Source organism: Scyliorhinus canicula, chromosome 6 (assembly GCF_902713615.1).
Source record: "Scyliorhinus canicula chromosome 6, sScyCan1.1, whole genome shotgun sequence".
In the NCBI taxonomy this organism is placed as follows: domain Eukaryota; kingdom Metazoa; phylum Chordata; class Chondrichthyes; order Carcharhiniformes; family Scyliorhinidae; genus Scyliorhinus; species Scyliorhinus canicula.
This window is the reverse complement of record NC_052151.1, coordinates 101,027,633-101,041,668: the sequence shown is the minus strand read 5'-3', so window position 1 is coordinate 101,041,668 and position 14,036 is coordinate 101,027,633. Positions and strand designations below refer to the sequence as shown.

Here is a 14,036-nt window from a genome sequence, read left to right as displayed (position 1 = left end):
CTTAATAATCTTCAGTGTACCAAGAATGACACTAACAACCAATTTAAGATGGTCAGTCGGGCTTGAAGTGTGGTGCATTGAGTGTACTAGAAACTACATATATTAATACATAGGGCTCTATTCTTTGCTGACAGAAAGAACATGTACACACGTGTCTATTTCAGCTAAACAAAATAAGTGAGAGCCATTCGCTGACTCATTCACCAGGGCAATGCCTTGACCAATCAGGGACAAACTGCCTTGTTTAAATTTTAACAATGCTTGGCAGTTAATGGACAGTCATCTCATAGAATCCCTAAAATGCAAAGGAGGCCATTCGGCCCGTTGAGTCTGCACCTACCCTTCGAAAGACCACTCTATCTAGGCCCAAATCCCCGCCTTATTCCTGCAGCCTGACCCCAAGGAGAAATTTAGCATAGCCAATCCACCTAACCTGCATATCATTGGATGAGGGGACGAAACCAGATCCGGCACCCAGAGAAAACCCACGCAGACACGGGGAGAATGTGCAAACTCCACACAGACAGTCACCCGAGGTCAGAATTGAAACCGGGTCCCTGGCGCTATGAGGCAGCAGTGTTAATCACTGTGCCACTGCCGCCTTATCCATGGCAACACCTCTACCAGAGTCTACTTGCCAACCAATTAGCGCTTTATTCTCATAGTATAAATTGTTGCTTTCTCCTTCTGTCAGTATTCTTACGACGTGTCATGATCAGTGCAAGACAAAAAGCTTTGACACATCTCATTTTCAGCAATGCTCAGATACAATACAGTTGAATTCAACTATGCCCTTACCAAACAACTTTCACACAGATAAGCTACTGAAATCACTGGCTGAAAGCTACTGGACATTACTGGCTGAAAGGGCAGTGGAAGTATTCTGCAGAGTTCATGGGAAAGCTCCTTCAAAGAGCTGGTACATGCATAATGGGCCAAATGGTGACCCTCTGCGCCAGATCCTTCTTTGATTGTACAAAATGTCAGAAGAACCTTCATGGTGCTACTTGTATACTTCTGAAAGTAATATTATGTTCAAGCAAATAGTAATTAATGGATATGTGGTTTGAATTTCCACACTGGGGAAATGGTGCACTTTTTACCCCAAATCTATATTCAAGGTGGCCTTTCAAGAGGCAATGTTACCAATGATGCAGTCATACATGACAGACCAGGCAAAATGGTCCAACATTAGGAGAGGAGATTGTGGCAATGTCACTGGACAAGTAATTCAAAGGCCCAGGCTAATGCTCTGGGTACATGGGTTCAAATCTCACCATGGCAGCTGATGAAACGGAAATGTAATAAATAAACATGGAATTGAAAGCTAGTCTCAGCAATAAACCTTGAAAACTGTAATTAATTGTTGCAAAACCTAATGCTCTTGAGGGAAGGAAATCCTTACCTGCTCTGGCCTATATGCGAGTCCAGACATACAGCAATGTGGTTGACTCTTAATTTCCCTCTGAAATAGCCGAGAAAGCCACTCAATTCAATACCAACAAATGCTGGCCTTGCCAGCGACGCTCACATCCCACGAACGAACAAAGAGGAGGAAAATGAAATGCTCTTGATCCCACCTCAGTGAATCACATATAAATAAGGGTCTTTCCTGTCATAAATAGATAATGTTGATTTTTGAGATACAATCAGCAGGACATTTAGACAGCTGTCTTGGCAGAGACATAGCAACCTCCCTGGCACAGGCTTCCCTTCCCCAACCAGCCGCTTCAATATATTAATAATAATAATAATGCAAAAGTAAGCCTGAGAAGAACATTGATTTCAGTCACTTAAATTCACACAGCATAGAAGATTTCAAAAACCAATAGCAGTAAGGTACATTACATGGCCACCAAAATGTAAACCTTTATTTCTCAAAATACTTTCCATCAACTATTTCCCTGTTCCTGATGTGGAAATTACATTACGCATGTGCAAATATCTCAACTAAAAGTTCCAGATTTTCAAGGCTTTCTACAACAGATTTTCTACAATAGATTGACTTTTGTAGCATTTGCAAATCACAAACTATATCTTTAATTCTAATGACGTGAATAGCTTTGCGTTTTATATTGTTAATCAGAAATGGCAGACAATGTACTATTCTAACACAGTTGAAATGTTTTTGTTAGTAAAAGATCTACAGCAAAAGCTCAATTTTTATCATAAGGCAGCAACAGCACAACTTCGATGTTAATTTTTATCCAGGATTTGCGCAAAAACAAAGTTTAGTGATTACAATCCACAAACAATAGTGGTTGGAAAATTAAACAATTTCAAAAGATCATGGAGAATGAAGTATGTGATTATTTATAACAACGAAAAGTGAAAGAAAATAGACAACCTGAAGATTGAAGAAATGTGAAAATAAACACACTAATGGCGCAGTCTTTGACCTGAAGATGAAAAGATAAGAGAAAACAAATCTCAGTCACAACTATTAATTTTAATATCAAGTGCAAACAGTGCAACAGCGGGATGAATTACATGGCAGCTCATAAAAGACAGACATGTTAAAATATTTAATAAAGTGAACAGAAAGCAAAAATGTAAAGAAACATCAGATCAGTCTGATAAGGTAAAGAAACACATGGTAATATCTCCACCCATTAGCCAATATAATTAGCTCAATAAAGCTGAGCATATAGTACCAATTTTGAATTTATGCTCTAAAACATATAATATCTGTATATCTATATTTTCATCCGCTGTATTAGACCAGAAATTCCTCTTCTCGATAGATCTAAATACATTTCAAAATACTGTGTATTCATATTTTTAAAACACCACACTGCAGAAATTGCATAAGCAAACTGCAAAAGAAAAAATTAACTCCACTGACAACTGATCAGGTAGGTTCAGTTCAAGATACAGCACCTTTTTTTTTTAATTGAGAAAGCATCAAACCTCCCAGTGTCACAGGTCAGAAACAGTGAAAATATTACTAGACACAGCAAATGCACAAGAGCCAGAGGGTCAGTTCCTCTATGCAAATTCTTGATTTCTTTGGACAGATCAGGGTTTGCATAAGACATGTTTGAGATTAACTAGTAGTGCAACAGCCAAATGAACATTATTGACAATTTCAGACATGGTTTATTTCAGTAAAATGCATCATAAAAGTCTCCAACACACAAAATTTGTCATAGCTCACTGACCTGTAAAACTCATTGCTTAGCAATTTTATTCAGCATAGTCAGTGGTGATCAGGAGATTTCCAAATCCCAAGTCAACTGGTTTATTTAGCCTAGTAAAAAAAAGTCTCAGGCAATTCACAGGAGTGTTATCAAACAAAAGTTGACACCGGTCACAGTAGGGGATATGAGATCAGTTGAATTGACCTAAGTTTAGTCAAAGAGGTAGATGGTAAATGAGGAAAGTAGACATGATGTGGAGATGCCGGTGTTGGACTGGGGTGAGCACAGTAAGAAGTCTTACAACACCAGGTTAAAGTCCAAAAGGTTTGTTTCGAATCACTAGCTTTTGGAGCACTGCCCCTTCCTCAGGTGAGTTCCAGAAACACACATATATATATATATATAGACCAAGTCAAAGATGCAAGACGGTACTTTGAATGCGAGGCTTTGCAGGTAATTAAGTCTTTACAAGTCCAGATGGAGCTGGAGGAAAGTAGAGGCACAGAGATCAAGAAATGAATTCAAGAGATCAGGACCTTGGGAGTTGACAGCAAGGTCGACAATAGTGGAGCATTAAAACAGAGATGGTAATGAGGCTAGAATTGGAGAAATAGATATACCTCAGAGAGTTGCAAGGCTAGAGGAATTTCAGAAATGGGAGGCACATAGAGGTGAGTAGAGGATTTGAAAAATTGATAATTTTAACTGTGATTATTTACTTGGGAGTAGTATTAGCTTGGTGGTAATGATATATAATTTGTATGGGGAGTCGGAGGGGGGGGGGGGGGGGGGGAGAGAAGAGAAGAGAGAAGAAAGAATACAACTGAACTGATTTTATAAGAACATAAGTAATAGGAGCAAGAGTATAGCCCTTTAAGCCTGCTCGGCCATTCAATAAGATCACAGCTGATCTTCTATTTTAACTTCATGGTCCCATACTACTACTTCCCTTAGTACCCAAAAATCTACCAACCTCTATTTTGAGCATTCTTAGCAACTGAGTTCTTTGGGGTAGAAAATTTTAAAGATTCACAACTCTTTGAGTGAAGAAATTTCTCATCTCAGTTCTAACTAACTGACTCTAATTCTGAGACTTTGACTCTGTGTTCTAGAATCCCTAGCCAGGGAAAACATTTTTTCAGCATCTAGCCGGTCGAGCCCCTTAAGAATTTTATATTTTTGAATTTGATCACTTCTAATTCTTTTAAACTACAGGGAATTATAGGACAAATATAGTTAGTCTCTCCTTGTGGGAGATTATCCTCCAAGCTTTGTACCAGTTTGCCCCCATTTCTAATTCATTTGCAACTCAATTCAAAAAATAATCTAAGCATCAAACTCGTGAAAATGCCACATCACAAACAACAATCCTTCAATTGCTTCAATTTCTGGTGTATTTTTCAACACCCTTCCCACACACATGCTACTTCATCCCTATTTATTGCCACTGAATCTTTATTTGAGGCTGTGTGTTTTAAAAGTATGAATGTTTCAAAAAATTCAGTTTCTCCCCTCATAATCTTGGTAGTTGTTGCTTTGATGCTTCAAGCAATGAATTAAGTAATCAAACTATCCCACTGATTCTCGGGTGCTTAACCACAGATTCATAATATTTTTTAAAAACTTGTTCCAAGTGACACCTACTGCACAGCTCACAAGATGGACTTTGAATTTTCAATGGATCAGACAGGCAAGTAGTCTACTGGATCCTCAAAATTCTCCAACTGGAACAATTCAAATGAACTAATCTCTTGCATTAAACATAAAACTAGTATAGTATTATGATGCTAAAAATGGACATCCATTCGCCTTATTTTTTCCATTATTCAATTCTTCTACTCATCCCATTCTAATCAATTAATAATTGATTATCAACATATAATTTCCTCTTCTGATTGTTCAATTTTAGGCTTTTTTTCTCGAGCTACCAACATAAAACAATAAATACTCTATTGTTGAGCTCTGTTGTCAATGCAAATAGCTATCAGCCAAACTCACCAACAATATTCCTATGTAGATTGAAATATCTCTGCTGTTAAAAATTAATACACACAAATAACAGGCATATTTACTAAATGCTATTAAATGTTTTATTAAATATTATTAAATGATTAATAAATATTTCATGGGCAGTTATTTCCTATTCAGTAAAACTGTAATGCGGCAAAACTTCCTGTTAGACCGATGCATTTGGAGACAATGGAGACCAGAGGGCCTCCCTTTTCCACAGTTCTAATTTATCATTGTACATAAACTCCTCTGTGGCCCTAAACTATCTCACAAACCTATCAATCACTCATTAACTCCACCTCCCACCATCCCCCTGCCACCCTTTTTTTAAACCTCAAACCAACTAGAGCCTACACTTAATTTCCCTCCACAAGTCCAGTTAGTTGTTTTCCTTCAGTGGGAAAGACAAATCACTGACAACCCATAATTCATTTTTATCAAGATTTGGTAACTTTTCACAATCCCTGCTTTCATGCCTCAGTGGCATGATTTCCATACCCTTATCATAAAAGGCTTGTGTTATGGGCCAGGGTTTAGAGAACCCCAAAGTGTATTATGGAGTTCACCTGACCCACAACTTTTAATAGATTATGGTATGGGGAGCACACGGCCCACTCTACAGGTGTGGCAAGCAGAAATAGAAAAGTATTTTTTAAAGCAAAACAATGTTTATTCTATTAACTCGAGTTAACCTTTTTAAAACATACAGTGAACATCTTAGCAACCATTCATTCAAATACGACTCCCGAAGAATGCAACACAAAGTAATCCGTAAGGTGTCCTTTTAACATCCAGAAGACTTTTTTAAAAACATTTAAACAGAAGCACATCAGGTTAAAGTCACTGCTGCGAGCAGTTCTTAGTTTTAAATCACCAAAGGATCGATTTACATTCTTTAGATTACAGAGAGAGACTTTAATACACTTTCTGGCTGTGAATGCAGCTATCCAGCTCTGAAAACGAAACTAAAACACACCCTGCAGTTGAGTATTTCTCATGTCCCCAGTTTCTACCCCTCACAGGCTGAAATTGATGTTGAAAACCAAGCTTTGATATATGAACTAATTCATAATCATCTGCCATTTCTGCTGCTAATCTCGCAGTTTTAACCCTCTGCTCTTCCACATGAGTTCTCACTACATCAGGAATTGAACTTTTAAACTCCTCCAAAAGTATAATTTCTCTGAGAGCTTCATATGTTTGGTCTATTTTCAAAGCCCTTATCCACCTATCAAAAGTACTCTTTTTGAGCCTTTCAAACTTCATGTATGTTTGACCAAATCCTTTCCTTAAATTTCTAAATCTTTTTCTGTAGGTTTCAGGCACTAGTTCATATGCACCTAAAATGGATTTTTTTCACCTCCTCATATGTCTCAGATATCTCCTCCGGTAGTGATGTAAACACTTCACTAGCCCTACCTATCAGCTTTGTTTGAATCAGTAATATCCACATGTCCTGTGGCCATTTCATTTGTTTAGCTACCTTCTCAAACAAAATGAAAAAGGCTTCTACCTCCTTCTCGTCAAACCATGGCAATGCTTAGATGTATTTAAATAGATCCCCACCAAGCCTTCGACTATGACACTCTTTCTCACTATCCTCATCACTATCATCCAACTGTACGTTTCCTTTACGCCTGCCAATTTTAACTGACCGTCAAATTTCATGGCCATTCTCTGAAGTTCAAATTCTCTCTCTTTATCTTTTAACCTGATCTGTATCTCCCTTTCTCTTTCTTTTTGTTCTGCTAGGGCTATTCTTTCTGATTTTCTTCTCTCTTTTTCCTCTCTTTCTTTTTCCTCTCTCTCCCTTTCGTATTCAAGCTGTTTTAATTCTTTCTAGTGTTCCATTTGTTTAATTTGTAACTGAATGTTTGCCATTTCCAATGTGTCTGTATCTCAGACAACTTTAAATGCTTAACCACCGCCAGAATGACCTAATCTTTTCGCATTTTGTCAGGTAATGCTAACTGCAATGTTTTTGCCAAATCTAACAGTCTGCTTTTAGTCTCTGAAAGAACCTTTGTCCACAACACACTCCCGACTTCAACTAAAATACCACACCTGATGCTCACCCCTCACTGTCTTTAAGTTCACTAAGCCAATCCAATAAATAGACTTTTATCCCCCTCGAGCCTCCAATTTGTTATGGGCCAGGATTTAGGGAACCCCAAAGTGTATTATAGAGTTCACCTGACCCACAACTTTTAATAGATTGTGGTATGGGGAGCACACAGCCCACTCTACAGGTGTGGTACAGCAGAAATGGAAACATATTTTTTAAAGCAAAACGATGTTTATTCTATTAACTCAAGTTAACCTTTTTAAAACATACAGTGAACATCTTAGCAACCATTAATTCAAATATAACCCCAAAGAATACAACACAAAGTAACCCGTAAGCTGTCCTTTTAACATCTAGAAGACTTAAAAATAACCTTTAAACAAAAGCACATCAGGTTAAAGTCACTACTGCGAGCAGTTTTTAGTTTTAAATCACCAAAGGATCGATTTACATTCTTTAGATTACAGAGACAGACTCTCATACACCTTCTGGCTGTGACTGCAGCTATCCAGCTTTGAAAACGAAACTAAAACACACACTGCAGCAAACAGCCTAAAATGAAAGTAAAAAGCTGACAGGCAGCCCAGCTCCACCGACTCTCTGACATCACTGATAAACACTCATTTCTTAAAGGTGCATTTCTTAAGCACCCATTTCTTAAAGGTACTCTCACATGACACTTGGAAGATTCTGTACATTAAAAAAATACTAAATGCATTCAGGTTGTTGGTCTTCCAAATAAAATTTTTCCTCTGCTTTGTAATTACAAAAATCAAGGACGTGATGCTTTTGATTAAACAACAGTATTGTTCTCAGTTCAATTACATGATGGATGCTAAGAGCCACATAAAAGATTCACCAGAATAATAGCAAAAATGAGAAGTTATCGAAAAAAAAAACTGGTGCTTTATATTGCTGGAATGCTTATACCTGCCAGCGCCATTCACAACCCAAGAACAATTATTTTTAAAGGTAGATCTCAGAGGTTACAAAATTATGAATAAGAAAGATTGTTTCAAAGATTGTTTGTGAATCAGTAAAAAGGGGACACAAATTCAAGGCTACTAGATGACTGAAGAGAGAAATTAGAAAAATGTTTTTGCAGAGAATTATTAAAAGAAAAACTTTACAATTCAACCAAATGCTTATTTCGGCAGAAACTGGGGCGGTATGTGGCACAGTGGTCAGCATTGCTGCTTACGACGCTGAGGACCCGGGTTCGAATCCCGGCCCTGGGTCACTATCCGTGTGGAGTTTACACATTGGCATAAGATTGAGGGCCGAAGGGCCTGTTCTGTGCTGTTCTATTCTCCCCGTGACTGCGTGGGTTTCATCCCCACAACCCAAAGATGTGCAGGTTAGGTGGATTGGCCACGCTGAATTGCCCCTTAATTGCAAAAAAAGAGAAATAACTGGGTACTCTAAATTTTTATTTTTTTTAAATTTAGGCAGAAACTGCAACATATTTTTAAAAGGAACTGGATTAGTGTTTAAGGTACATTGAAACTGTGGTTACATTGATAGGTTCTAGTGATGTACAGCCAACTGCGCTGCATTTTTTTTATTTTCAATTTATTTACCTCAAAAGAATTTAAAAGATTCAAGATACATAACCTGTTGGCATTAAATATTAATCTTCTGCCCTTCGTTCACTAAAGGTCTTCGAATGCTTCAGCATTTTGCCAACAACTAACTCTTAAGCTTAACTGGTCAAATTTTTTGGTTAATGTTTAACTTTTGTGAATAACAGGACAATATGCACTACCCTCCAATCCACACTTGCAATGTTTGTTTTGCATGTCGAGTGACCTCAAGATTCTAAAGGTACAATGCGGATTTGGATTACAATGGGTTGCATTTAACATTACCGTACAACCTTGTATTGAACTCTTAGCAATTCTAATGTTATCCACTTGTCCACTCAAAACAGAAACTTATGCTTCTATTCTTGCAAAAACACTGTCCCATCTTCAACCTTCCTTTCCTCTCTGAAGCCCTCCCAAATCCATGCACACCTTCCCCAGTAACTCCGAAAGCGAATCTCTCTAATTAGGTTTACACATCATCACAGTACAAAAACACTCTTCAAAATCACAAATGACACCTTATCTGACTGTGACCTTGATAAATCATTCCTCCTTATGAGAGTTCGGCTCAAGTTAGAATCAGAGCTTGATGGGAAATGGCATGTCAAGTTAGAATCAGAGCTTGATGGGAAATGGAATGTCAGGTTTGTGTAATATGTGGATGTGCCTTGTGAGATGAATTGCTTCTGTGTTCGGCTTGCTATGGCCTTATCGCGATAAGGCTGTGACTGTGGGAACGTCTGTGGGAACAAGTCGCAGCTGGAGAATGGGTTACTCCTTCCTTGATAAAGAATTGCTATGCTACGCAACTAATGAGCTAACTGTGTGACTAATGAAAGAAAGAAATAATTGTATGAAGGAGGGGTTTGAGGGGTTTTGTATAAGTACATAATTAACTGTAACTAAAGAAAATTGCCTTCACTTGCTGTAACTCACAGTTACACTTGTGCCACAGCCCCGCGGTAAATAAAAGATTCTTTGAAGTTATCTGGTGTTCGACTGATACTTGCATCCGGACTGAAGTTTAACATTCTCATTTATCCTTAGTGACAGTTGTCATGGCCAGTACACCATACTCCTCCAAGTTCATTCCTCTTAGTGTGCAACTGATTCCATTCTTATTAAATAGTAGCTGAGAATTACCCAACGGTTTCTCTGCCCATTCCTGCGACATTTCCTTTTGAATCCCCTTCAAAATCGATCCTTGGACTCCTTCTCATCTACATCATCCAAAAATACAACATCACGGTTCACAGGTACACTGCCAAAACTCAGCTTTACTCAAATCCTCCCACTTGCCTCCAATTTATCACACTACTCAACCAACATCCTGTACTGGATGAGTAAAAATGTACTGCTACTAAATATTGGAAAGATTGATGGCATTATTTTAATTCCCAAATCCCACTTCCTAACACTCTTTTGAGGCTAAAACAGATTGCTCAGAACTTTGATGTTCCTCTAAACCGATATGAGCTTCCAACTACATGTCTGCTCCATCATCAAACTGCTTATTTCCACCTCAGTAATAGAACCCAAATCTACCCATCTCCTACTGAAACCCTCATTCATAGTTGTATTACTTCTAGAAGTAACTGTTTCAATGCACACCTGACCAGACTCCAAACTTTCAAATCGTGGACGTAAAAGAGCTCATCCAAAATACTGCTACCCTTATCCTATCCCACAAGCCCCATTCAGCCATTATTCCTGTGCTCGCTGACCTACATTGGTTCCATGCTTTGATATGACTTAAATTCAAAACCCTTATCCTTTCTTTAAAGATGGAGGTCTTGGGATGCAGTGGGTAGTGTCCCTACCACTGAGTCTGAAGCTCTGGGTTCAAGTCCCACTTTAAGACCATGAAGAACGTGTTCACAATGCGGCCAAACAGATTGATTGACAATCTGCAAGTTCTTCCAATATGCCAATGGCTGGCAGTTAAAGGTCCTGATCAGCTATTTTGATGTGAAGCAGCAGCCCTCAAGCTATAGGCTCTAAGCTTCAGGTTAGCGGCCTGTTCCAGATAAAATAATCGATGGAAACAAACATAAGCTTGTGCTTGGCACGCCTCATCAATCTCTAGACACAGGAAGTCTAATTATTTCTTTCAAATTCCTCCAATCCCTCATCCCATCCCCCCCACCCCCCCCCCCCCCCTCCTCCCTCCCCGGTGCTAACATCCTCCATCTTGACAACCCACTGAGTTCTTGTGCATTCTCCCAATTCAGACTCTTGGGTCTGCTCAATTTTAATCCCTCCACCATTGGCAGTCCTGCGATCAGTTGCCAAGGATCTCAGATGTAAAATTCCTTCCCTAAACCTCTCTTTCCTCTTAAGACCTACAGCTTTGAGCAGGCTCTTGGTCATCTGTCCAAAGACTTTCCTGAATGGTTCTGTCAAATATTGTTTGATGGTGTTCCTACAGAGAACCTTGAACATATTTAACTTAAAGGCACTATATATAATAGATTATTGATAGACAGTAGAGAAGTTATTGTTTGCCCTTCTCAATCAACCAAAGAAACATTGAAGGGACATGAGCTAAAGCAAATGGGTATTCCTCTCAAGCAAGCCTTGACCACCGAGCCACCCACTTCACCTTGCATGAGAACTAATCTATGTAATTATTGACATGCATCTCCCATTGACGAGAAATCAATGCAAGGCTCAATGCAACCCTCTCCTCCCAGGGACCAATCTACTGAACCTTCATTATATCACCTCCAATGCAAGTATTTCCTGCCTCAAATATACAGACCAAAACTGCAGCTAGTACTTCAATGTAGCCTCACCAAAGCCCTGTTTGAACACCTTCAATCACTAATTTATTATTTTATCCATCAAACTCCTGGGCCAGAAATCGTCTCGACTCATCAAAATTAGCCCTCCGCACGTTGAATTATATTCACATTTGATTTTTCCTAATCCTTTTCCACTGATAATCTATAGTTACTAATGGTGATCACTGATTGCCAAAATTTCTCCCACTTGGGGGGGCACAGTAGCACAGTGGTTAGCACAGTTGCTTCACAGCTCCAGGGTCCCAGGTTCAATTCCCGGCTTGGGTCACTGTCTGTGCGGAGTTTGCACTTTCTCCCCGTGTCTGCGTGGGTTTCCTTCGGGTGCTCCAGTTTCCTCCGACACTCCAAAGATGTGCATGTATGTATAAACATACTTCACTTGCCCCATTCATTCCCCAGAACTAGATTCTGCACTGCTTCCTTCCTCATTATGTATGAAACATATTAATGAAGAAAGTTCTCGTGCACATATCTCAGGAATTCCATCCCTTCTTTACCCTCAACAATTATTTCCCTAGCTTGGTATCTTTCTGCAATTTGACTGAAAATTTGCTCCTTTCTCTCCTTCCCACTGACAAATAGTATAAACATACCAGCATAATAGTTCCCCTAATTTGTTCCTTAATTCTAACCAAATAGAATATTTGAAGATATGATGTAATAACTTCATCAAAATTCCATACAGTATGTGTTGGCCTTTGCTTCCCTGATAGCCCGGCGATGAATATTATTGGCGTGGAGGTACTCAAAGCCCCCGAAGACTGAGTGGTGGCTTGCGGACATGTTGAGTTTCCTGGGGATGGAAAAAATTAAGTTTGCCTTGAGGGGATCTGTGCAGGGGTTCACCCGGAGGTGGCAACCATTTATTGACTTCTTTGCGGGAGAGTGAGCGTCAGCAGGGGGGTGGGTGGGGGGGAGGAGGGGGGGGGGTAGAGTAGAGTAGGAGGGAAAATATGGCGGGTAGTACCGGTGGGAGGGGAGCGGGCTTGTGCAATATGTTACGATGGAAGTATTGAAAGTACGTGGATGTTTGCACATTTTTGCCTTTTTTGCTTTCTTTCTGATGATGTCTGTAACTGTTTATAAAGCCAAAAACTACCTCAATAAAATTTTTGTTAAAAATTTTTTTTTTAATTCCATACAGTAAATCCTAGATACAAATTAAGAGTACACCACCCCCCCCCCCCCCCCCCCCAGTCTGTTCTACCATTCAATAAGGTAACAGCTGATCTCATCTCACTTAAGGTTCTTGTTGTGTTCTTATAATTGGGATTTTAAATTAAACAAATTTAAGTGAATCAGCGAATCAATGTTAAAGCAAAGTTAGGGTCCTTCAGACATTTCTTGACCGGAAAGACCAACGTACGAGTTGAAATACCATACATATCCAATAATGTGCATACCTATCTGAATTAACTTTCAAAATAAAATAAATCACTAAATATAAATGAAATATTGCACAAATTCAAATTTGATAATACTCATCTGTCCCTCTTCTTCTTTGGCAGTCCGTTAGGTTTGGCAATGTCTAGCTTCCACTCCATTTAGAAGGGTTCTGAGAAGTCTGTAGACTGTGCCACATGTGGGACAGGTGTTCCTTGGAGGGTCAGGTAGATGAGTTGTTTTGAGGTTTTTGCACCCGCTCCACCATCTTGATTTTACCTCTGCATGAACCCCAAATCTGAGTTCAGTGACTTCCTGAATGATTTTCTGTCATTTTTGTGAACCATGGGTTGGTGGAGATGGTTAACCTCTTCAGATATGCCATAAAATAAATTTAGTGGAGATGAGAGCTAGGGGACACACCTTAAAAATAATGGACCCCATTTAAGATGGAGACTCGAAGATTTTTTTTCTCTCAAGAGTTGTGAATCTTTGGAACTCTCTTCGCCAGAGAATGGTGGAGTCAGGGTCAATGAATATTTTACGGCAGATGTATTTTGACTAACAAGGGAGTCTAAAGGTTATCTGGGTAGACAGACTGTGTTGAGGTCACAATCAGATCAGCCATGATTTTGTTGAATGGCAGAGTAGCCTCTCGGGCCTGAATGGCCTGCATGGCCTGTATGGTTGCATGTGGCTTTGGGAGATAAATGCCTTGATGATCGGCACACCAATTTGCAACCTTCAGCAAATGGCTCTCTCAGCAGCTTAAAATGGTCTCTGACTCACCAGTTGGAAAAGGGCCAGACTTGGGGATCCAAAGTTAATCAGAAGATTGCAGAGTTGGGCTCTTGGATGGCAAGTACTACAGCTTGTATTTTTCACCCAAACAAGCAACAAGACAAGGAAACCAATTTTATATGTGTTCTGGAGCAATTGCCACCCTCTCACAAACTGGAATAATGGCTTCTCTGCCTTGCCCGATGTAAAGCTCCACAGTAGACACTAAAGTAAAAGCAAAACATTGATGCTAGAGTATTGGACTCAA

The 14,036-nt window shown here is 39.3% G+C and overlaps 1 protein-coding gene across 8 annotated transcripts in view; it reads right to left on the bottom strand.

Annotated features, from left to right (window-relative positions):
- LOC119967347 (nuclear receptor coactivator 7-like) overlaps positions 1 to 14,036 on the bottom strand; it is a 169,463-nt gene that overhangs the window by 116,927 nt on the left and 38,500 nt on the right. Inside the window, exons 2-3 of one of the 8 annotated variants that reach the window (XM_038799749.1) lie at positions 2,348 to 2,399; positions 1,406 to 1,612 (exon numbers count right to left, since the gene is read on the bottom strand). The exons of 6 other annotated variants lie outside the window; for them this stretch is intronic. The gene's annotated coding sequence lies outside the window, so the exon portion shown is untranslated. The remainder of the gene's footprint in view (positions 1 to 1,405; positions 1,613 to 2,347; positions 2,400 to 14,036) is intronic. One more of the 8 variants, XM_038799748.1, reaches the window with a different exon arrangement.